We start from the raw sequence: 23,555 nt of genomic DNA on the forward strand, positions 1-23,555 counted from the left end.
AACTATGAAATTATGAAATATTCATAGAAGAGAGAGTTATATGTGATGTGGAATCATTTCACAAGAGTTAGCTGAGAAGGAAAACTTCTGTCTTTAGTTCCTATTCAGGATGATAGCAGGGCGAAAATCAAATTAGAATAAGCAAAGAAAGAGAAATGATATGCATTGAGTAAATACTCTGTCAGACAGCATTCTATTTTATAATGCATTGTCATTTTAGGAACAATTTATGTTTAATATAAAGACAAAAGTTTCTTCAACAAAAGTTGAAGAAAGTGTATAAGAATCTAACTATTGATAGAAGAAGTATACAGAAGTACTGTTTAGTCAGATATAACAAAGGTAAAACAAGTGATAGGCCTTCATATCTATATATAAATAAAAACTACTAACAGATTTCTTCATTTACTTTTGTTTTTCATGAGAGCTGTTTATCAGTAGCTTGAAATAAAATTCCTTGGGGGGAAGCAGAGGGCAGCCTGCTTCTGAGGAGCTCCCCTTAAGCACGTATGTTTTATCAATATACAGACAAGACCTCTCCCCTTCCCAATAAAGATGTCCTAATCCCTGTGACCTGTGAATATGTAATGTTATATGGCAAAAGGAACTTTGCAAATGTAATTAAGATTACAGATTTTTAATTATATTATTCTGGATTATCCCAGTGGGCCCAGTCTAATTATAATAGCCCTTAAAAAAGCTGAGATTGGGCCTCCCTGGTGGCGCAGCGGTTGAGCGCTGGGTTGCGAAGCTGCCTGCAGCCTCTGCAACACCGGTTCGATCCCTGGCTGCTCCCCGGCCACCGGAGGAGGGTCCCACATGGTGCGCAGACCTCTCCTGCCGCCCGCTGCTCCCCTCAGCAGTGTACTTCGGTCCTTCTGCCTGCTCTGCTCCCCGCTCTGGCTCTGGTGAATTCTCTCACCCTCCCGCGCTTCTGACTGTACCCAGTGCTTGTATAAACAAACAAACAAACAAACAAACAAATAAATAAATAAATCTTTTAAAAAAGAAGAAAAAAGCTGAGATCTTTCCCCTGCTGGAGTCACAGAGGATGTCAGAGGAGAAGTTAGAGATAGGGAAGAAGGGCAGATCAGAGAAATTTGAAACAGAACATCTGGGTCTGCTATTGCTGACTTTAAGATTATGGGGGCCGCAGCCAAGGCATACAGGAAACTTCTAGAAACAGAGAACAGGGGACAATCAGCAAGGACATAGGAGCTCAATACTACAGCATCAAGGAACTGAATTTTACCACAACCAGAATAAATAAGATTCTCTCCCCAAGCTACCTGGTTTCAGGATTGTGAGAATGAAAGCATTGAAACCAGGCAATGCTTTGAAAGACTAACTTTGTGTTGTAAAAATCCCAGTGCCAGGTCCTTTGTTATAGTAGCAATAGAAAATGCAATGTAGGATTGAGTGGATAGAAATTTTAGCACATTTATGAATAGATGAGCTATAATAGCTTTTTATGCTCTACGTTGTTTTAACATTTTCCAAATTGCCCACAATGGTACTCTTACCCCTAAAAGATATAGTGATTTTTAGTATAAAACTATTTTTAAAATCTTGACCAAAAAAAATGTTTTAAATTCTGTTTACAAAGTCAATTTTCTATTTCATTGGTTAAAAATGAAGACTTACAAATTATTTGTTTTCAAAATGTTTTCCTACTTTTTTCTCAGGCTAAATAGTCTTTACTTTAATTAGCTAAATCTTTCCCAGATTTTGACATTGGATAATAAATTTATATATCATAAGCCTACCCTCTATGCTTAAGGATCATTTTTCATTTAAGATGTATGATGTTTAGGACCTGCCTGGTGGCACAATGGGTTAAGTCTCAGCACTATGAAGCTATCAGTAGCCACTGCAGCATGAGTTTGATCCCTGGCCAGGGGGCTAACCCACATGGCACAGCAGACCTCTCCTGTCTCTCCCACTGCTCCCCTCCGCAGTGTATTTCAGTTAGTCTGCCTATTCTGCTTCCCACACTGTCTCTGGTGAATCCCCTCACTCCCACAACACCTTTGGCTACACCCCGGCTCTTATATGCATGCATAAATAAGATAAATCTTTAAAATGAAAGATGTATAATGTTCATACCTTTATTAACTGTGTTTTATAGCACCAATTACAGTGTGTGCTAAAATCTCTCATACTTGATTTTTTCTCAGTGTCATTACATCAAACCATTAAGAATCACATCTGAAATAAAATCAATAAATTTTTATATATACACATTTTTGTTTGTGGTATCATAGCCATTATCTATAATCAGTAATCATATATGTAATCAGTAAAAAGTTTACTGATCATTGTCATAAGTGCAGGAGCCATAGCTAATTTATCAGTGTCCCCAGTTCCTGGCAGGAGGTTGTCAACATTAAGTCTCATGTGGTTGAATATTTGCATTCAAAAGTATCCATTCGGATGACAGCTATTTCTTTACCCATTTGTAATATAAAATATTAATTCAATGTCAAAAGTATTCATTTAATATCTTCTTCAGGATTATTAATAAATTCTGTATGGACTTTGTAGAGAAGAAAGTATATAGAAATCGGTCTTTGTCACTTCCCTTAAAAATGACTAAGAAGCGGTGTAATAGCATAAGGGCATTCTAGTAGAAATTAATAGATTAGAGGTCTAATTCTGACTAAACTAACAAATGGTTGTGTGGCAATAAGAAAGTCATTTACTATTTCCAGGTGGCAATTTGTCCATCTCTGACATTAAGAATTTAGACTATGTTTCTCTGGGAGTCGATCCATATTTATGACTCTATCTAAGTAAAGCATCTTGCTAAAGGAGCTTTGGAAACTAGGTTGTTGTCTATTAAATGTCTGGCTCAGATAGATTGCTAACTGACATTAAAAAATGGTTCTGCCAAAAGTAAACCATTATTTGATTATAAATGTTGTCTTTTTTAGTTTCCTCATTATCATTTTAACATGATAACCAGGTTGGGAAGACTCTGAAAGTTATCAACCCTGAAGCAGAAATTCTCATAAAAAACAAAAACCTTTTGGTGCCTGCATTTTTTATCTAGCTTGTATGAATCGTCTAAGTGGATTTTTTCAATTGATCTTTTGGATTTATAAAATTTATTGTAATAGAACAATCTTCTGCTAACATTTTTGGTGTAATAAATGAGAATTTTCGTATTATTCAGTCTGCCTGTTCTGCTTCCCACTCTACCTCTAGTGAATCCTCTCATCCCTAGCCTACACCCCAGTTCTTCTACAAAAATAAGTATTTAAAAAAACTGAAATATTATTGGCCCCAAATATAGTCAAATGCATTTATATGTCATATCACTACAAGGTTAATACTGTATACATTTGTGTTTACCCAACAAATTTAATTTGCAGTCATTGTGTATAAATTATAGCACAGAAGCCTGTCAACTGTCTCTTAAAAGAATTCCAGACACAAAGGACATATAAATATTAGAATAATTAAGATTTAGAATTATGTCAAGAGTTTTAATTGTCTTAAGTTAATATCAATTAAAAACCAAACCTTTATGCTTTGCAGTGCCTTACCCAAAATCTTCAACCTTTAATGTTTAATGTGTGCCTTCCACATTTCCACCTATCATCTCTTGAATCTCTCTGCATTTGGCTTTTCTTTGGTGCCTCCAATTTTTGGCAGGCCATTTGAGTGAGAAAAACTCTCAGGAATCTGTTCTCAATCATTATAAACTGTTATGCCTTGGTGAAATTGCTCTGAAGTGAGAACTATACATATCCCAGAGTTCCCAAATTGGATTAAGTTCAGTTTTTTGTTTTCATTTATTATATGTATTTAATATGTCACTTATAGTTTACTTATAATATGTTTTTCTGTAGTGTTGTCTGTATGTAGCACTGTCATTGTCAAAGAAGGAATCTGCCAACAGAGATTCAACACTGCCACTTTGTGACTTAAATCCAGTTGTTTTACAAAGTGCTAATATGATATCTAGCTTTCTGAACTTCTAAGAACTCTTTTAAGAGTTCTTAAACAAAATATCCACGAAAATAAAATAGAAAATATCTCTATTAAATACTGGAGTGTGGGTCTCCCTGGTGGCATAAGTGATTAAGCACAACACTGTGAAGCTATCCACAGCCTCTGCAGCAGGAGTTTGATCCCCAGCCAGCCAGGGAAGTTTCCCGCATGGTGCAGCAGACCTCTTCTGTCTCACCCGCTGCACCCCACAGCAGTGTATTTCATTCAGTCCGCCTGTTCTGCTCCCCATTCTCTCTGATGAATCCTCTCAGCCCCCCGCACTTCTGACCTGTACCCCAGTTCTTTTTTTAAAAGATTTATTTATTCATGCATACAAGAGCTGGGGCATAGGCCAGAGGTGGGGGGGGGGTGTGAGAGAGGATTCACCAGAGACAGAGTGGGGAACAGAACAGGCAGATTGACCAAAGTGTACTGCTGAGGGGAGCAGCGGGCGAGACAGGAGAGGTCTGCTGCGCCATGTGGGTTGCTCCCTGGCCGGCCGGGGGATCAAACTGGTGCTGCAGAGGCTGCAGACAGCTTCATAGGTTGCATCTTAACCCCTTGCGCCACCAGGGAGGCTCCTGTACCCCAGTTCTTACATGCATAAATAACTAAATCTTTAAAAACAATACTGGAGTGTTTTTCTTCCTCCTCCACACAGAAGTGAGTTATTTAATGGGTTAGATTATTGCCCTGAAGCATTAGTCATTTATAATTATGTCTTGCTTATAGAATTAAGGAATAAAAAAGTTGTTTTTTAATAATCCAGTGATGCAGCAATCTTTTCTTTTTTAATTAAAAATTAACTTGCCTCTAATGAAGACAAATAAAACATCAAATCTAATTAACGTTGTGTGAAAGGTTGTGTTAGCCTCAGTTAAAAGGCCTAACTGACAACAAACTTCATAAATACCAAGCTCTTCTTGTTCCTTTTCCTAGAAGGTCCTAGGGGTAAAAGCAGCTGCAGAAAATTATTCCTCCTTTTGTTTTAATTGCCTTTAATAGATGAGCTACAAAAAGCATTATAAATAATGCATCATAATGCTTTGCATAAAGGTAAACATAACAAATGAGCCAGGTGACAAGCTGATAACAGTATATTTTAATAACCACACTGTTTCTTGAATTATATTTTACCTCTTTTATGTCACTCAGTTAAGAGAAAGGAAAATACAAAACACAGAAGGAAAAACGAACAGAAGAAGAATTAAAAAGTCGCTAATAATAACAAGGGAGTAACAACAGCAAAGAAGTCTAGATAAGCCCAAGAGAAAGTAGTTTAAGTGCCTTAAAAATTACTTGTTAAAAAAAAAAGAGTAACAAGAATGATATAGTTAGAAGACTTTATTTCTACACATTTGCATTGAAACATCCACTAAATTTTAGTTACTAAATGAGGTAGTGAGTGTGTGTTCATGCTTTAATAATTGATCATGCCCTTAAAATGTTTAAAGCTTAGTAGAAAAGATAGGGGTGTGAAACAATTACTTATTTTAGGATCTTTAATATACCAAGCTAGGAATTTGTTCAATGGGATACTGGAGACCAAAGAATATATGACTAATTTTTTTTTTTTTTAAGATTTATTTATTTATTTATACAAGCACTGGGTACAGTCAGAAGTGCGGGAGTGTGAGACAATTTACCAGAGCCAGAGCAGGGAGCAGAACAGGCAGACTGACAAAGAGCAGCGGGGGTGCCGCAGGAGAGGTCTGCGTGCCACATGGGACCCTCCCCTGAGGCCAGGTATGGAACTGGTGCTGCAGAGACTGTGCCTGGAGCTCAACTGCTGCACCACCAGGGAGGCCCTAATTCTGCTTTTGAGAATCAGAAATGTTTAACACGAAAAATAAGTAAGTTCTTAAAGGATAAGTATTCCAAGCGAAACATATCAGAGAACACATATACCAAATAGTTTTCATGGCGCCAGATCAGTTTTTGCAGAGAGAGAATGGTAGGTGGTCCGATTTAAAAGTTGTTCCTTTCATTGGGTTACAAAGAGGCACAAATACCACAAAATAGAAGCTGCAACTATGTAACAATGTTTAGCTCTTAAATTTTTCAAAGCCATAATAGTAGAATGGATGAACTAATTCATTTACTATTATAAAGACAATATGTATCCAAAATAATTGGAAAATATAGAGAGTTTTTATTTATGAAAGTTTTGTGAACTTTTATAATCTCTACTTTTGGTGAAGGCAAACGTTCTTATTTCAAAAGATGACTATTGGCATTGCTCATTATAGGAATAAACAAAAGTGTGGCCATAGCTGATGTCTTGCATAGAAACAAGGTGCAAAAAACCTGAAAGGCATTAGCAAATTTTACTTGATTCATATATTTTTTTAAAGATTTGTTTTATTTATACAAGCACTGGATACAGTCAGAAGCCTAGGAGAGTGAGAGAATTCACCAGAGCCAGTGTGGGGAACAGAACAGGCAAACTGACGAAATACACCGCTGGGGGGAGCAGCAGGCATGGCAGGAGAGGTTTGTCGCACCATGTGGGACCCTCACCGGTGGTTGGGGATCGAACTGGCGCTGCAGAGGCTGCAGGCAGCTTTGCAGCCCAGCACTCAACCGCTGCGCCACCAGGGGAGGCCCTTGAATCATATTTTTAAATAACATGAATTTTTTAAAAAGATTTATTTTATGTATTTATGCATATAAGAGCTGGGGTACAGGCCAGGGGTGTGGTGGGAGATGGTGAGAGGATTCACCAGAGACAGAGTGGGGAGCAGAACAGGAAGACTGACTGAAATACACTGCTGAGGGGAGCAGAGAGTGAGATAGGAGAGGTCTGTTGTGCCATGTGGGTCAGCTCCTTGGCCTGGGATAGAACTAGTGATTACAGTAGCTGCCAAAACTTCACAGTGCTGTGACTTAACCCCTTGCACCACCAGGGAGGCCCAACAACATGAATTTTTAAAACAGTTTATTACACAAGGAAAAAACCATCCTCAAATTTTAAAAATATAAAATACAAGTAAATTATTTTTCTAAACAAGATTTAGTTATTTGTATCCTCGTAATGGCTTCACTGAAATAAAGATTGCATTCTGGTGAAAAGTAGGATTGCCCAGAATCTAAATCCAGTTGGACTTGATCTGTGCACTTTATTGTTAGGTTTATTTGGTCATGACATGAAATAAATCCATATGATTGAATATCTTCAAATTTCAAACAGTTTTGGTATATAAGCTATGACGTTAAAAGTTATGATATACCTCTATTTTACTGGTTTATTCATGCTGATTTTCATTTAGTATATTGATGGCTATATTGGTTGTTAAAACATGCAAACAGTTCTATATAAGCATACCTCAGAGACACTGTGGGTTTGGATTTAAGGGACTGTCGTGGATCGCTTGATCTTCTATCCAGTCCAGTAAAACTTTCTCCATATCAGCAGGGCAATGTTTTACGTTTTTATCATTCAAGTTCTGTGAAGTGACACTTTCTCTTATGCATTCACAAATTGGCAAACTTGTGCTAGAGGACTAGCTTTCTGTCTTGACTTTTGAAATACCTTCCTCACCAATCTTGATCATGTGTGTCTTTTGATTAAGGAAGGGACTTGCAACTCTTCCTTTCACTTGAACACTTAGATGCCATGGTAGAGTAATTAATTGTCCTAATTTCAATATTGTTGAGTTTCATGGAATAGAGATACCTGAGAAGAAAGACTGGGAAATGCTGGTAAGTGTCATACTCAGAATATACACGTTTAATTAAATTTATAGTTTTATATGTATCCGATTACATACATAGCAATCACAATGGTAACATTGAAGATCATTGATCACAGGTCACCACAACAGATGTAATAAGTAGAAAAAGTTTTGAAATATTGCAATAATTATCAATATGTGACACAGAAACAGTACATGCTTTTTGGAAAATTGGCACTGATATACTTCCTCAGTCAGGGTGGCCACAAAAAATCTAAATGCAGTAAAGTTAAGTATAATGAAATGCTTGTACTGATTGATAAATATCCACAAGTTCCCATATCCGATGTATTGGCCAATCTTTTGACCTTGTTAAAGTTAACACATTTCAGCAATCAAAGACTTAATGCCTAACATCTTAGAAGAACTTCATTACCGACTTCATTGGTGGGTGCATGCTCTATGCCAGTGGTTAGATGTTTATACCTGTGTTTATTTCAAGTAAATTATTTAGGCTATACACTACGCTAGGCACTTGGTATACCCTGAACTAGGAAAAACAAACAGAAGTTGTTCCAATCTTTGTGAAACTCTAGTGGGAGATAAAACATTTAATTAAATGAGGTACATAATGAAAAAATAGTGCTCTATACTAAAGAATGAAACAGCACTATGAAAGACTGAAGAGTTGACTGAACTTTGGCATGCATATACACATACACACACACACACACACACACACACACGTGGATAGGGTATATATTTAGGAATAAGGTAAGCCATCACTGACAATTTATCAGTCCTGAAAATGAGAATATATTGACAAAGGAGAAAAAGTGTCTGGAGAGGGCTAGTGGAGTCCAGTGTTTGAGATATATTTTTTGGCTGACAAGTAAAGAGTGGAGAAGTGGAGAAAAGCAAAAAAGAAAGGAGTATTAAAGTAATATGATTTTTACTTTCAAGAATGGGAATTTATTGCCTTTGGTAACTAGAGTTCATTACTTTCTCACTATAGGACATTATTTTTTTTTTTTAATTCTTCTAGACCTCAGTTACTTTCTCTGAAATTTTTATATTACCTTCATGAAGTCAATTAGTATGTATATCTTATACATTGCACAGCATCTGAAACATAGTATATGGGTAATACATGTTTTTAGATAATTAGGTTTGTGAAATGACAGTGAAAATTAAGAGTTGTAGTGAAAATTAAATTTACTAATAGGAGCCTCCCTGCTGGCGCAAGGGGTTAAGCACAGCACTGTGAAGCCCTCTGAGGCCTCTGTAGTGCAAGTTCAATCTCCAGCCAGACAGGGAGCTACCCACAGCAGACCTTTCCTGCCCCGCCCGCTGTTCCCCTAAGCAGTGTATTTCAGTCAGTCTGCCTGTTCTGTTTCCCACTCTGTCTCTGGTGAATCCTCTCACCCCCCACACACACCTGTGGCCTGTACCCCAGCTCTTATATGCATAAATAAATCTTAAAAAAATAAATAAATTTACTAATAATCACAGTAAGCACGGTTTATAATATTAGCATGTGCATGTATCTATTATATGTTTAAACATTTATATTTGTATATTAAATGCTGAAATATAAGTTATATCTATTCATATTTATGCATATTTGCATAGTTTTGTAGAGTGACTGATTCAGGATTAGCTCCCTGGCCAGGGACTGAACTCAGGGCTTCGTGGTGGTAGCACTGAGACTTAACCTCTAGGTCACCAGTGAAGCCCCCAGAACTTGAACTTCTTAATCTAAAGTATAACTTAAGTATGAAAAATCGATATGTTAGTTATCAATTACTGCTCTAATAAATTAACACAAACATGGTGAATTAAACAACATAAATTCATTTTCTTCCATTCTGGGAGATCAAATATTTGAAGCAAAGAAATAACATTAAAGAAGAAATTCTCCAGAACTTGTGACATTTATTTTAATATAATGAAGGAAACCATGGAATAATTGGCCACTGTGCTACTTAATCAGAACACAAAATATCCAATAATGCAATAATCTGCGGCGCTGGTTCGATCCCCGGCTGCTTCACCGTCCCGTGACCTCAGCAGTGTACTTCGGTCCTTCTGCCAATCCTCTCATCCCGCGCTTCTGACTGCAGTGCGTGTAGTAAATAAATAAAAAATCACCTTTCAGTGTAATCATTGGCTTTCCACATCTTTGTGCACTAGTATTAAAAAATCTCTTGAAAAATCCCAAAGTAGATTTTACGAACTATCAGAAAATTTGTCAATTCATCTGGTAAATTAATTGAATTCTCATCATTTTGAGAGATTTTCTCAAGAAATAGGCATTGAGTGCATTGTGCTCCTGTACTATACAAAATATATGACTTTCAGAGAATAACCACATAATTTATTAAATTAAAAATAGTCTCTACTATTAAAAAATACATTTTGAGAAAAATTTTCCATGGACAGGTTTATTAGTGATTCTTTAAACTTGACAGACACATTTGGCTTCATAAGTGAGATAAATCTTTTGATTCAAGGCCACATAAAGTATCAGTTATACTGAGAAAAGCCAAGAGCATCTGTCATTTCAAAAAAAGGAGACCAGGAAAGACAACTTTGCAAAACTTTCTGGAATTTCAGGGATTGAGAGGCACAAAGCAGTATTCACTTGGCTGCCGACAAAAATCTTAGGATATTGGCCACAAGGCAGAGTGCTTTCAAAGGTTACTTTATCTCAGACAACCTTACCACTGACATAGATTCATAATCATTTTCTTGCTGACAAAGCCATCAATGGTAGAGACCTTGCCAAATAAGAGCTCCCTCAACTCAGGAAAAGTAAATGTTAGAGCATAAATTCAACTCAGGATGTATTGGGAAATCCCTGGTTTTCTTTGACGTAAGTCTATCACTATATAGCAGAGTCACCAGTGGAAAGCCAGATTCCATTTTCTGTAATATGCCCTTGTGAGTCAGGGGTTTCAGCACAATATTGCTCTTAAAACTAAGAGTCAAACTGATTTGGTTTCAAAATAATTTTGTCATTGTTGTATTGGAGATCTTGCTACACTTCGAAATCATATTGATGCCAAAGAAAAGTAGCTTGTCATTAAAAATTCGCTGTGTTAGAAATAAAATATATTTTCCTATTTTATTTCTCCAATTAAAATTACTTGTTCTTTTCAGAAGGAACAATTAAATTTTACATGATAAACAGTAAGCATCAGAAAAACATTTTTAACTCACTAATACATATGAGAGACATTTCCACTTCAAGTAAGTTATATAATACAATATTGTGCCTGTCCTGGCATATTATCATTCCCCATAAAGTATTATTGTTACATCAGGTTCTTATAAGAATCTGTGACCCCAATATATTTAAAAATTAAGAAGTGATCTTTTTATCACATGTCAGTGCACCTATGAATATGAGCATACTTGTTGAAAATGAATATATTTTTTAAAAATGTATCCCCAAATTCTGTGTACATAAAGCAGGTAAAGCAAAATAAAGTAAAACCTATATATGTTAGAAACAAGAGCTATTAAATTGCATTTGTTCCTATTCTACCTTATACCTTAATCCTTATACCTCCCTCTAATCTCTACAGTCTATTAGAGAACTCAGTCCTTAATTTATTTGGGTCTTTTGTGGTTAAAGAGAGAAGGGAGAGAATTTATGAAAGACATAATCACAAAGGCTAAGTCAGGCTATAAAGTTAATAATTTGAAGGAGACTTGGAAAAGTATAGTAGAGAGGAAAGAAAGAAACAGAAGGACATAAGCAGACTTTTCTTCAGTTGAAGATTAAATAATTTAACAGATGAGTGGTTCTTAGATCTAAATATGGCACAGAAGAGACACCTAATAAATATTACTTCATTCTTTAAGTTCTCACTCTTTTCCTCACCATCATAATTGAGAGTTGGAGAACTAAAATGTGAGAAGCTCTAGGAAATATACAAGATGTGAGAGGATATTAGATGAGAGTAGAGATAAAGGCTCTAGAAAACTGCTATTTGTAGCACACATTTTTGTTTCCCTTTGCCATCCTTTTAGAAACCTTAAAAATAAAAGGTAAATTTCTTTTAAATCACTGTTGACTATAGGTCTAGGATTATTTGAATATATCTCTGTGCTGCTATCAAACCCTAGAAAAAAATCCTAGACATGCACTGGATTTGGGAACTATACTTCCAAATACAACTGACATCCACCTTAAAACTGACATCCACCTTAAAATTGTCAGTCAATACCGAGGAGAGGAAAAAGAAACAATAATCTAAGGTGACATACACAGAAATCCTTAATTAACTTTTTAAGAAACCACCAGCATATAATAATAGCCTGATTTCCTATTCAAGTTTGAAATCCATTTAGAAACAGAATAAAAGAGTAAGTATACAGGAGCTAAAATATCACTTTATGGTCAAGCAGGTAATGCAGAGAACTTGGCTCCTCAATGCCATATGCCAAGACCAGGCTATCAGCCCTGCACTGAGGTCATCCCTTCCCTCCAATGGCAAAGCCTCCTACTCCTAGTGAATCCCAGCACAATAGGTGCCCTCTACTGACAGCTGTCAGAAAGGGGAAGCAACAAAAGCTGACTATATGTGACAGGGTCTTCCTTTCAAAATCATCCACCCACTCAAATATAAACCTTCCCAAAGGAAGCCAAGAATCAGAAAGGAAAAGAGGCCAGCAGAATTAAACAATGGGGAAAAACACTGTACAATGTTCGGTCACTACCCACACCACCTGCCTCTTCTACAGACTTTACCTACCAGAGACAGATCTTGAAAAGGGAACTGGCTAAAATCCAAAACAGGTATTTCTTGCCCAGAATACAGCCCATTTACAAGATTCAAAGCATTTTCCAGAAAGACGTTTGACAGGCATGGCTGATTAGAGCTTAGTTGCAATGATCTCTTAGCTGTATTTCTTAGAAGTGTGCATAACTTAACCTTGGGGCAAATGTGATGGCATAAGTATTTATTAACATAGGAGCATGTCCTGCCTTCCCCCACAGGATTGGAGTGCTGTCGACCTATTTCTAGCCATCCACATCTCAGTACATGGCAAGGCAAACACTGATGTGAATAAATGTGGCTCTCAATTTGCATATAATTAATTTTTTTCATTAAGACCACAGATTTATCTCTTTGGTTTAATTGTTTTCTCAGCCTGCCAAGTCATTCTGAGATAGCCAATATAGAAGCTCAAGACATCTAAATCCATCATCACATATTACTGATTTGAGGATTGATTTGGATATGGGAAATGAGGAGCAAATTAAAGAGTTTGCAATGACTTTTTGCCTGAGCAAGAAAAGGGAGTTCTTTGTACGGAAATGAGTACTCCTGGGTCCATATTAAATGACGAATAGAAATAAGCCTGTCAGAATTTGGGATATATTGTTCATGCCTCTATTGGAGGATAAGACAGCCTCACGTGGGTGGTGCCAGTTGAACATACCATCTGTCAAACACACACCACTATACCAATTTCTTTTATTAAAAGATAATGATCACTACCTCTACTCATTTAATATTCAGCATTCACATAAGGGAGGACAATTTTTCATATGTTTATTTGGGAAAAGCCTGACAAAGATCATTCCATTCCTTCCTCCTTTATTGCTCTTGAAAGTCTAATTTCCCTTGATGAAAATCAGTTTTTCCTATGACAGAAAAAAGTAATTAAATATGTTCAGTTCATAGCTAACTTAGTTCATTGCCAACCATCTAAATAGCTAAATAATTGTGTGAACAGAACAGCAATAACATAGTGATATGAGTTATAGGAAATAAGGGTCATATGATTTATCCCTCTGGACACAGCCCGGTATTGACTTTCATAGGCCCAGAATGGGTATAATGACTCATATTTATTGCCCTGTGAGCTATGCCCTCTGTGTCACACATCGATGCAAATATAGCTGAAATAATCTAAAGTGAAGTGTGTAGCAGGATTGTCTCCATCTGTTTGAACTAGAAAACCAGAGACCAAAGTGCTTAAGCCAATTAAGGTTCCACAATTGATTTTAATTTTTAACCTTTTAAATGAAGATTTGCCATAACAGGTTTTATTTAAAACAGTACCACTGCTTACATGTAAAATTTAATGAAAAGTTAAAAAGGGGGAATATGGTTTGTGAATATTGAAGGGAATATTCATATAGTTTGTGAATATTGAAGGGAAATCAGCTAGTTATGCTGGAATGTCTGCTAGTCATTTAATTGCATAAATTGATGGAGAACACTCAAAAATTTTAAGTGACAACCCTGTTCTGATAGCTATCCTTTGAAATTGCTTCCATTGTGATGATGGCAGTGCCATTCACTAGCAGCCAGCAATGACCTTGAAGCCATTGGGTACACTCACATATTTTGGTTTCTTCCTTATTTGCTTCATTTGTTGAAGGTCTCTCAAATCTAAGATAATACAATACTACTTACATAAGACTATATGTTGTTTACCATACTCTAAATCCAAAATAAATACATAGACTTTAACTACTAATAGAGAAAGACAGATATGGAATTTTAGTCCACAAGATGACTTTCTGGAATCATTATTCACAAATATTTCATTTTTTGGAACACCATGCATGGCACAGTAGCATTCAACACCTATTGCCTACATAATATAACCATGCTGTTTCTACTGTGGAAATCATGCTAAAGTATAAGTAAGAAGACTGAAATTGTTTTAAGTATAACAATGTATGTGACTTATTTTTAAATAAGTACTTAAGTACTCTGAAAATGTTAACAAGAAATATCAAAAGTAAATACTGCAGCACTTCTCACATCTCGTAAGACATGATAATGTTTCTGTAAGGCTATCAGGAATGTAATTTATCGTCTTGTCTGGGAAGTGGTAGGTATTTCTCTCATCTGTTAATTCTGTTTCAATAAATGTAAAATCTAAAAGAAAGTTTCTACTCAATTTATACAGACTTGATCCTATTCTATACTTGGAAAAGAGTAGCCCTAATGAGAATCCAAATCTTTACACAATGCATCCTTCTTATAGGTTTCCTTGCAATTTTTCACACTGCCTTTTACTTCAATCTTAATCCAAGAAGTGCAGAAAAATATGTTAATAGGCACAGATGCTGAGTGCTGAGTGGGGAGAAATCAATCCACACAAGGTCAGGCTTGAGAGTGAATGGGACACTATTACAATTACATGGCACAAGAGACAAAATCTGGGACTGTCTGCACTGACCCTGTGACCTAGCCATTAGTGTTATCAAAATCCCTGATCTTTACAGTTAATCTTGCACAAAAGGCTTTCTTGTGGCTTTTTCTCTCAGTTCTGCTTTTTCAGGGCTTGATTCCATCCCTGGCTGTGTGCAGGGACTCAGAGCAAGTATTAGGTTCTCTTATCTCATGTGCTTACCTCTGCTTGTTGTTGCTTGGCTTTATTCCTCAGAGAGACAAAATTGCTCCCAACATCTAATCCTGGTTTATAAAGGGAGACAATTTTTCTTTCCTCAAAGCCTATGTAACAATCCCAGAAGTACTGATGTTCCTGTTTTGGTCACATGTACCTCCAGAACCATCATGGAGGCAGGGATTCTGTACTCATTGCCATTATGGTTGGACTATGGGGTACATAACTGATTTCCACTTGGAGGCCACGGAGGTGCCAATTCTGATTGAGTGTGAAGTCACAAACATTCACTTATTTTAGGACCACACTAGTAAATTATGTAGATGGAATTCAAACCTAACTTGTGACAATAAAATGCCCGTTCATTTTAATACCCCAGCTGCTTATTTGACACATAAAGATAATTAATGGTGGCAAGTTTTAGTAACTCATGTTTTTAATACATTTCAGTTTGCTCTGATTCTAGTATCTTTATTGATGTAGTTATACATGTGCTCTTTGACAGGGATGTATTGGTTTATTAAGATACTGGTATTTGCCAGTTTTTGTTTTTTTTTTTTTTCTGTGTTAACAATTGGATTACGGTCAAAACACTGAATATAGTAGCTTTGGCTTGCAATGAATTCTTCAGGATGAGAGTAATATTTTCCAGGTATAGACTATGAGTCAATAGTTCAACTTGATCAATATTGAAGGAAAGAAAAATTTAAAAAACAAAGCTAAATATCAAGTTATTGTTGTATTCCCTATTAACTGATTTTTACAAAACATTGAAATTAAGAACAAACATATAGGGCCTCCCCGGTGGCGCAGCGGTTGAGCGCTGGGTTGCAAAGCTGCCCGCAGCCTCTGCAGCGCCGGTTCGATCCCTGGCTGCTCCCAGGCCACTGGAGGGTCCCACATGGCATGCAGACCTTTCCTGCCACCCGCTGCTCCCCTCAGCAGTGTGCTTCGGTCCTTCTGCCTGCTCTGCTCCCCGCTCTGGCTCTGGTGAATTCTCTCACCCTCCCGTGATTCTGACTGCACCCAGTGCTTAAATAAATAAATAAATAAATCTTTAAAAAAAAAAAAAGAATTAAAAAAAAAAGAACAAACATATAATAACGTAGTAACTAATTATATGCCAAACTATAGTGAAAAAAAATGAGAAATCTAAAGGTTAACAGTGAGATATTGTGATTGACCAAAATATATTTCTCATACACATTTGATTTTCATTCACAGTTCCTAGCTCACAGTTCCTTAAACCCTTGGAATTTCTTAAATGTTGAGATTATTAAAAATATCTCTTTCTATGTAAATGAAGGTAGTTTTTGGAAAACTGCTGAGGATTGAAACTAGTTGCCAGGGAAACCAAAGAGCTTAGAGTGTGGACTCTAGTCTCATCCCCACACCTCTCCTAGGAGTGGAGAAGACCTAGAGGTGGAGTTTGGTTGTCAGTGGTCAACGAGTTAATCAGCCATGCCTAAGTAATGAAGCCTTCATAAAATTCCAAAGATAAAGGGCTTTGGAAAGCTTCCAGGTTGGTGAACATGTGGAAAATTTTGGAGAACAGTGAGCCAGAAGAGGACACGAATGCTGCATGTCCTTTCCCTATACCTTGCCATAAGCCTTTCTTCCATCTGGCTGTTCCCGAATTATATCCTTGGTGTCAAATCAGTGATTTAGTGAGTAAATGCATTTCCTGACTTCTGTGGGTGTCCTGATTTTGTGAGCCTTTCTGGCATATTAATGGAACCTGGGAAGGGGGGTGCTCCTGTAGAGTGGAAGTACTGGTAACAGTAGAGTGGAAGTACTGGTAACAGCCTAGGTTTGCGATTGATTTCTGAAGTGGAGGGTGTCTTGGGAGATAGTCCTTAGCTTGCAGAATCCTTTGCTCTCTCTGCATACATAGTGTGAGAATTAACTGAACTGAGTTTAATTCTCTGACATCTTGCTGGTTGGTGGGGAAGCCTCCACATACCCATTTTTGAATTTGGTCTCTGATAATAATAATTATCCTAATAACCAACTTATTTTGATTTCTTAATCTAATTTATGAATGAGCTAAACCCCTTATGTTTAATACTATGTTTAATTTTCACATCATATATTAATTACCCACATTTCATACATTATGAGACAAGAGAAATTAGAAAATTTGCCCACAGTTACACATCTGAAAGTAACCCAATTCAAATTCAAAGCTTTCTGTCTAAACAGTCAAGGAGTTTTTGTCCTGCTCCATTAACACCATTTGCTCCACAAAAGATTCAGGTTGTGCAGGGTAATCACACAGACCTGTTTTATGGTGTTTACCTCAAGTTATGTTTTTATGTCTCTCCCTAGCACCCTACTGCAGCTGTCTTTTAGTTTTTTAAAAAATGACATTGAACTAACATTGCATTAAAACAATTTGTAAGTTTCAGGGATACATCATTGAGAATCAACATGTGCTTAAATTAAGTTCACCCATAAATCTCCGGTCTTATCCTTCACCATATCATTGTCCCTTTTGGCAACTGTCTTATGGGGAAGGTTGTGTCTTCATTTCTGGATCCCCAGCTTCTGGCCCAGTACCTGTCTACCTTTCAGAATAAATAAATGTTCCACTGGCTATGCTCCTGAACATACATTGAATGAATAATTTTGTAGTGTAAATTTCAAAATTATGCTAAGATTAATTTAGCAATGGCAGGTATCAATTTGAATTTTTGTTCTTAATTTTAATAATAAAATTTAGTTATGATTTATATTAAGTTTAAAATAGAAGCAGCCTAGCTTATAGAATTTTTTCAGTATAATCATTTCTGTTAATAGTGGGAACCATCTGGTAACTGGATCATAACATTTCAAAATGATAATCATTTAAATGCTCAGCAAATCCTTGGGTCCTCTGAGTAAGCTGAGAAGTTAACAATAGAGATTGGGGAAGGGTGTCACCTGTACTGGGAATATAAACTAGGACACGGTTTGGTGGGAGGGATAAATATAGAGACATGCTCCTTTTTATGTATTTAGATCTTCATCATGTTTGAAGTAGAATAACCAGGCTAAGCATGTTTTCTACTGCCAAGTTTGGCAAAATTTTTCTGTAAAGAGGTAAACACTCAATAATGTTTGTCACCCATAAGGTCTCTGTTCCAACTACGTACCTCTCCCACTGGTAGTACAAAAGCAGCTAAAGACAATAATAAATGAATTAGTGTGACTATGTTTCAATAAGGCCTTAATTACAAAAACAAGTAATAGACTGGATTTGGTCTTTAGACTCCCGTTAGCTAAAAAAGCAAAATTGGAGATTGATTTGGGGGCTTTTTAATTCCTCTTCCAGCTTTCAATACAAGCCCTCCCTCAGGTCTAAGAATCATCAGGCTGACACCGAGCAGTTCTGCAATCCTTTCTGTTCCCACCCCCTGACACTTCAACCCAGTTTTCTTATATACTGGCTTTCCCTTCTTCACAGACCCTTCATATATTGTATACCCTCTTCTAAAAGCTATTTGTATCTTTAAACAAGACTCCTGGAGGTAAGTGCCTTAACCTACCATAATTGATCTCTGACAAAAGGAATTTCTAAACCAATGGGCAAGGTATTGTGAATCCTAGAAACCTTGTGTCAGCGTCCTTTATAAAACACAATGCAGACAGTTTTTTTATCTGTTGACTTTTGAAAACATGCCATACATGTTTACATAAATTGAATATCTTTTACACCTCTGCCACTTGTTTTACCCATAAGGCAGATCTGATGGGAGGACCTATTTTGAAAGGCCATTTTACCTATTTGTGAAGTGTCTGATAGGATTGAATGTTGACAAACACACTTACTGTGTAGACTCCTAGAAACTCTCCAAAGAAACTAGCACAGGTTAAATATTTTCTTCTAGTGGCTGAGGTCTGAGCTAACAAGCAACATTGATCATGTCTGTACTCAGATTGCCTAATGAACATTCACACACCTACAATACTCCAAGCATTCTGGTGGGCCAATACTAGAGTTAGGTCCTTCCCTAAAATGAGCATTATTTACAGTATATCACATAAAACAGGAAAAAATACTTTAATATGAAATACTGTATATCAGTTGATATGTTTAAGTGGTTTTCTTTGATTGTCATAAGTTTTGCTAATACAAATGTAAGCGATAAATTCAAATATTTTAAAATTCAATACATATAATGCTTTAGGTTCTTGTGTGATTATTAATTTGTTGACATGACATAATATGCTGGACAAGTGCTACCTGTTCTACATTTAATTTCAATGATTACATCATTTAAATTAACTGTGTAGGCCTCCCTGGTGGCGCAAGGTGTTTAGCGCCACACTATGAAGCAATCTGCAGCCTCTGCAGCACAAGTTCGATCCCCGGCCAGAGAGCAACCCACATGGCACAGCAGACCTCTCCTGTCTTGCCCGCTGCTCCTCTCAGCATTGTATTTCAGTACATCTGCCTGTTCTGCTCCCTGCTCTGTCTCTGATGAATCCTTTTACCCCCAGCACCTCTGGCCTGTACCCTACCTCTTGTATGCATAAATAAATAAATCTTTAAAAAATAAATAAATAAATTTAACTGTGGTTTTCAGGTTCTGAATGCTATAATAAAAACTTCAACTTCCACCATGATTTTAAAATTTTCAGTTGCTTTTTTAATGTAGACTTAAGGAAAAAAATCAGCAATTGTTTTTGTGCTTTTCTTTAGTTTGTTTTGTAAGGATATTTTGGATGATGTCACCTACTTCTTTGAGATAATCACAATATAACTGAATATATGGGAAGTCATTGGCATGAAAGAGGAATTTGGTAGTCAGTTTATATGTTAGAAATGTAGTAATTAGATGCTAGTATGAATTAATGTTTCCTTCTCTAATGTTGTCCAGTACTATTATAGAGTGTTAGTGTCCAAGCTTTTTTCCAGAAGCATCAGAGAATACTGGCTATCCTCTGGAAAATCTGGTTTGTGTTTTAGGTTTGCATATTGCAAATTTGAAGCAGCAAAGTCTCATTTTCAAAATATATTTCACTTCGAATCAAAAGTATCCACAAGTACATAGCAACTCTAGTCTATAAATAAACCCTTCTTTTTTTTTTAACAATTTAGGGTTATTAAAGTATTTTATTACTCTATAGCATTTGGTAAATATTATTACTTATATCTGCTATGTCTCTTCTGGAACTGGAAAACATCTAGTGACTAGATGTGACCTAGATTAAAATTAATTGAACACCAGGATGTATTTCTTTTTTCTAGTTCAAAATGAGATAATGAATAATATTTAGCATGTCAAATGGCAACATAATAAAGATGGGAAACAAGAAAACAATTTAGAAAAAACCTAAAACATCGTATTATAATCAGTCCACTTTAGCAATTCCTTGGAATAGAATTGAAATCATCACATAGTGCTATAGTGATTTTCTAGAATGAAACTCACCGATATGACTTCAAAGTATACAAAAACCAAATATTCACCATCTAAAGACCTAGTATTCCGCCAGGGAAGTGGCCTGTGAGACATACTTTCTGCCATGAAGGAATATTTTTTTTTTTTTTTTTTTTAATGAGAGAAGTTTTTTTAAGATTTATTTATTTACTTATTTATACAGGAACGGGGGTACAGGCCGGATGTGTTAGAGGGTGAGAGGATTCACCAGAGACAGAGCGGAGAACAGAACAGGCAAACTGACGAAACACACTGCTGAGGGGAGCAGCGGGCGTGACAGGAGAGGTCTGCCACGCCATGTGGGACCCTCGCCAGCCAGATGGGATAGCACTGGCGCTGCAGAGGCTGCAGACAGCTTCACAGCGCAGCACTCAACTGCCTGTGCCACCAGGGGAGGCCCGGAATATTTTTTCTTGAGAAGGCAAGAAAAATTAAGAAAAAAAATAGCTTGCAAATGTTACAGGGGGATTTATATCAGATTGTGTTACTTACCTTCAAATTGGTTAAGACATGTTGGAAAAACTTACCAGTTGTAGTATTTTATCAAGAGAAGTGAATCTTTACAGATGAAGGGTATTTTGAACAGAAAAGAGGATACATCAGAAGCTCATCTTGCCTGCCTTGAAAGGCACTGCCTGAGATGATACCCTTTAGAATGAACTTTTCTTAAATCTCCAGAACAAAGTGAACCAAGGAAATCATTTATTAAAGTGTGATTCTAATTGAAAATTATCTTTATTACTAACTTGTGAGATTTTTCTGTGTAATGACCAATGTAGTATGGTCAAGGTGAAAATGATTATAATTAACACTTTGTTGCAAGTTTAGTAATGCATGTCATAGAAAATGGAAATTATGATCAGAAGGTATTCTGACTTTTCACTATCAGCAAATTCCATTTAGTATTTTATTTTTGTTTAAAGAAAGAGTTAGGAATTTCTAGATGGGGCCTCCCTGGTCACTGAAGGATTAAGTCTCCGTGCCATCACTCCTAAGGCCCTGGCCAGGGAGCTAACCCACATATGGCACAATAGGCCTCCCCTGCCTTGCCTGTTGCTCCCCTTAACAGTGTATTTCAGAAAATCTGTCTTCTCTGCTCCCCGTTCTACCTCTGGTGAACCCTCTAACCACCCCACACCTCTGGCTTAATCCCCACATCTTCTATGCAAAAATAAATAAAATCTTTAAAAAAGAATTTCTAGAAATTAGCTGTCACATTCTTGGAGATATTTTTAACGTTATATACTTTAGTTCTGAAGTGAGGACAATTGAATAACGGAGATGAGATTTAAGGTAAAAAATGTACCCTCTCTGACACAATTAAAGAATATATACATAGGTTTGTAGACATGAGGGGCAGGAAAAGGAGAGAAAGAAAAGCAGCAGGGTATAGGAAAGGAGTGAAGAGGGGAGAAAAGAACACAAATAAAAACTCCATTTTACATCAATAATAAAAGAATTTCTATTTTTTATCAAAACACTTTGAAATTTCCTAAAACCTATAGTATTATCTGTAATTCTTCTAGAAAATATCTATTTGGATACAGACATTTCAATTGTATTTATTCCTGATAAAGTGTATGCTTCATAAAGATTGCCCCAGCATTGCTACTTTTTCATATATTTCAGTCAAATTTACTGTTAATTTGAAAGTAAGTGATAACTACAAGCTTAATTGGTCTGCTTTTTTGCTGGTGTTACTCCTTCATATTTATTCAACAATTCAGTAAGTAATAAACTCTTAAATCCCACTCTAATTTTCTAAAGAGATATATTTCAATCAGCTGAAATTTAATAAAATCTACCTTATCACAATCTCTGTAGGGAGAGAAAAGGAATGGGTGTATTTTGTTGCTACTGCATTTCTTGACATTCCTAGCACATAATAAATACTGGGTAAATATTTGTTGATTGGTAATTGCTGCAGGAGGCCTTGATGCCCCAGCCAGATAAGACACTGGCAAGCAGTGAAGGTAAAGGGCCTCACACCGTGGGGCTGAAAATCTAACATTCCTTCATTTTTAGTTCTTGGTCATAAAAAGAGAAAAAATTATCAGAAAAGTACATTAGGCAATAAATTATATGTATCAGTAGACTGCAAGCAATTGGCATGGAAAATTACCTGTTTAGATATTAGTTGCTACACAATTTGGCCCACTTGACAATGGGAGATGACTTATTGTACATATCTGACAAGCAAACCTGCACAACTATTATAGTAAGTCCTTCTTTTGCTTTTTTAGAAGTTCCTTTTTATTTAGAAGTTTCTTAGGAAAGTTTTTAAATGAAGTTAACTGTGTTAAGAAGTTTGTAGGTAGAAAAAGTTCTGATAGCTGAGTAGCAGCTGGTCTCCGACTGAAGACCATATGAATAAAATAGTCTTTTGATGCTTAGGCTTTAGCTGATAGGGATGCACTGGCGGCTATCCACTGTCTTAGGTAATTGTCTAGCTGAACTAATAAGTTTTAGTGTTAGGTTTGGTTTTTTATCTATTAACCTTGAAGGCTACTGTCTAGCTGGGACCCGTAGGAGCCAGTAGTCCATGGGTATAAAATACACTAATTGTTTCTGCTTTACACATGACAATGTATTTTTTTCTGCTTACTAAAAATGAATAAATAAAGACCTGCTGAGTTTCTCGGCAGAAGATACTTGCACCTCATCCAGTGTTAGTGTCTCCTCACTACCTCATCCCCTTCCCCTCAGCCCTTAAGTTTCAGCCCCTTACAAGTCGCTGAGGCCGTCTCAGGAACCCTTGACACGACATTTTGCCGGAGGCTGGTCCCCGGCAGGTAATTTAGTATATTGGATAAGTACTGTAAGCAGTACAACCTCAGTCTATCAGATATCTTAATAATGGGGGTTGAGGGAGACTGTGTAGACATACTTCAGATTATTGTTTTCATTATTGTCTTTTCTTATTGAAAGTATACAGCCAGGATTTTATTCTCACCCCCTATTTGAAGTTATTCTTCTCAGGTCATTCAAAACAAAATGGCAGTCTCAAAATGAATGTATCCTTTTCTTCCCCTACATCATTGTTGCACACCTACAATAAAACTCTCATTGTCCTCTTAAA

This window comes from Talpa occidentalis, unplaced genomic scaffold (assembly GCF_014898055.3).
Source record: "Talpa occidentalis isolate TD23 unplaced genomic scaffold, MPIMG_talOcc4v2.1 talOcc4.4, whole genome shotgun sequence".
Classification (NCBI taxonomy): Eukaryota; Metazoa; Chordata; class Mammalia; order Eulipotyphla; family Talpidae; genus Talpa; species Talpa occidentalis.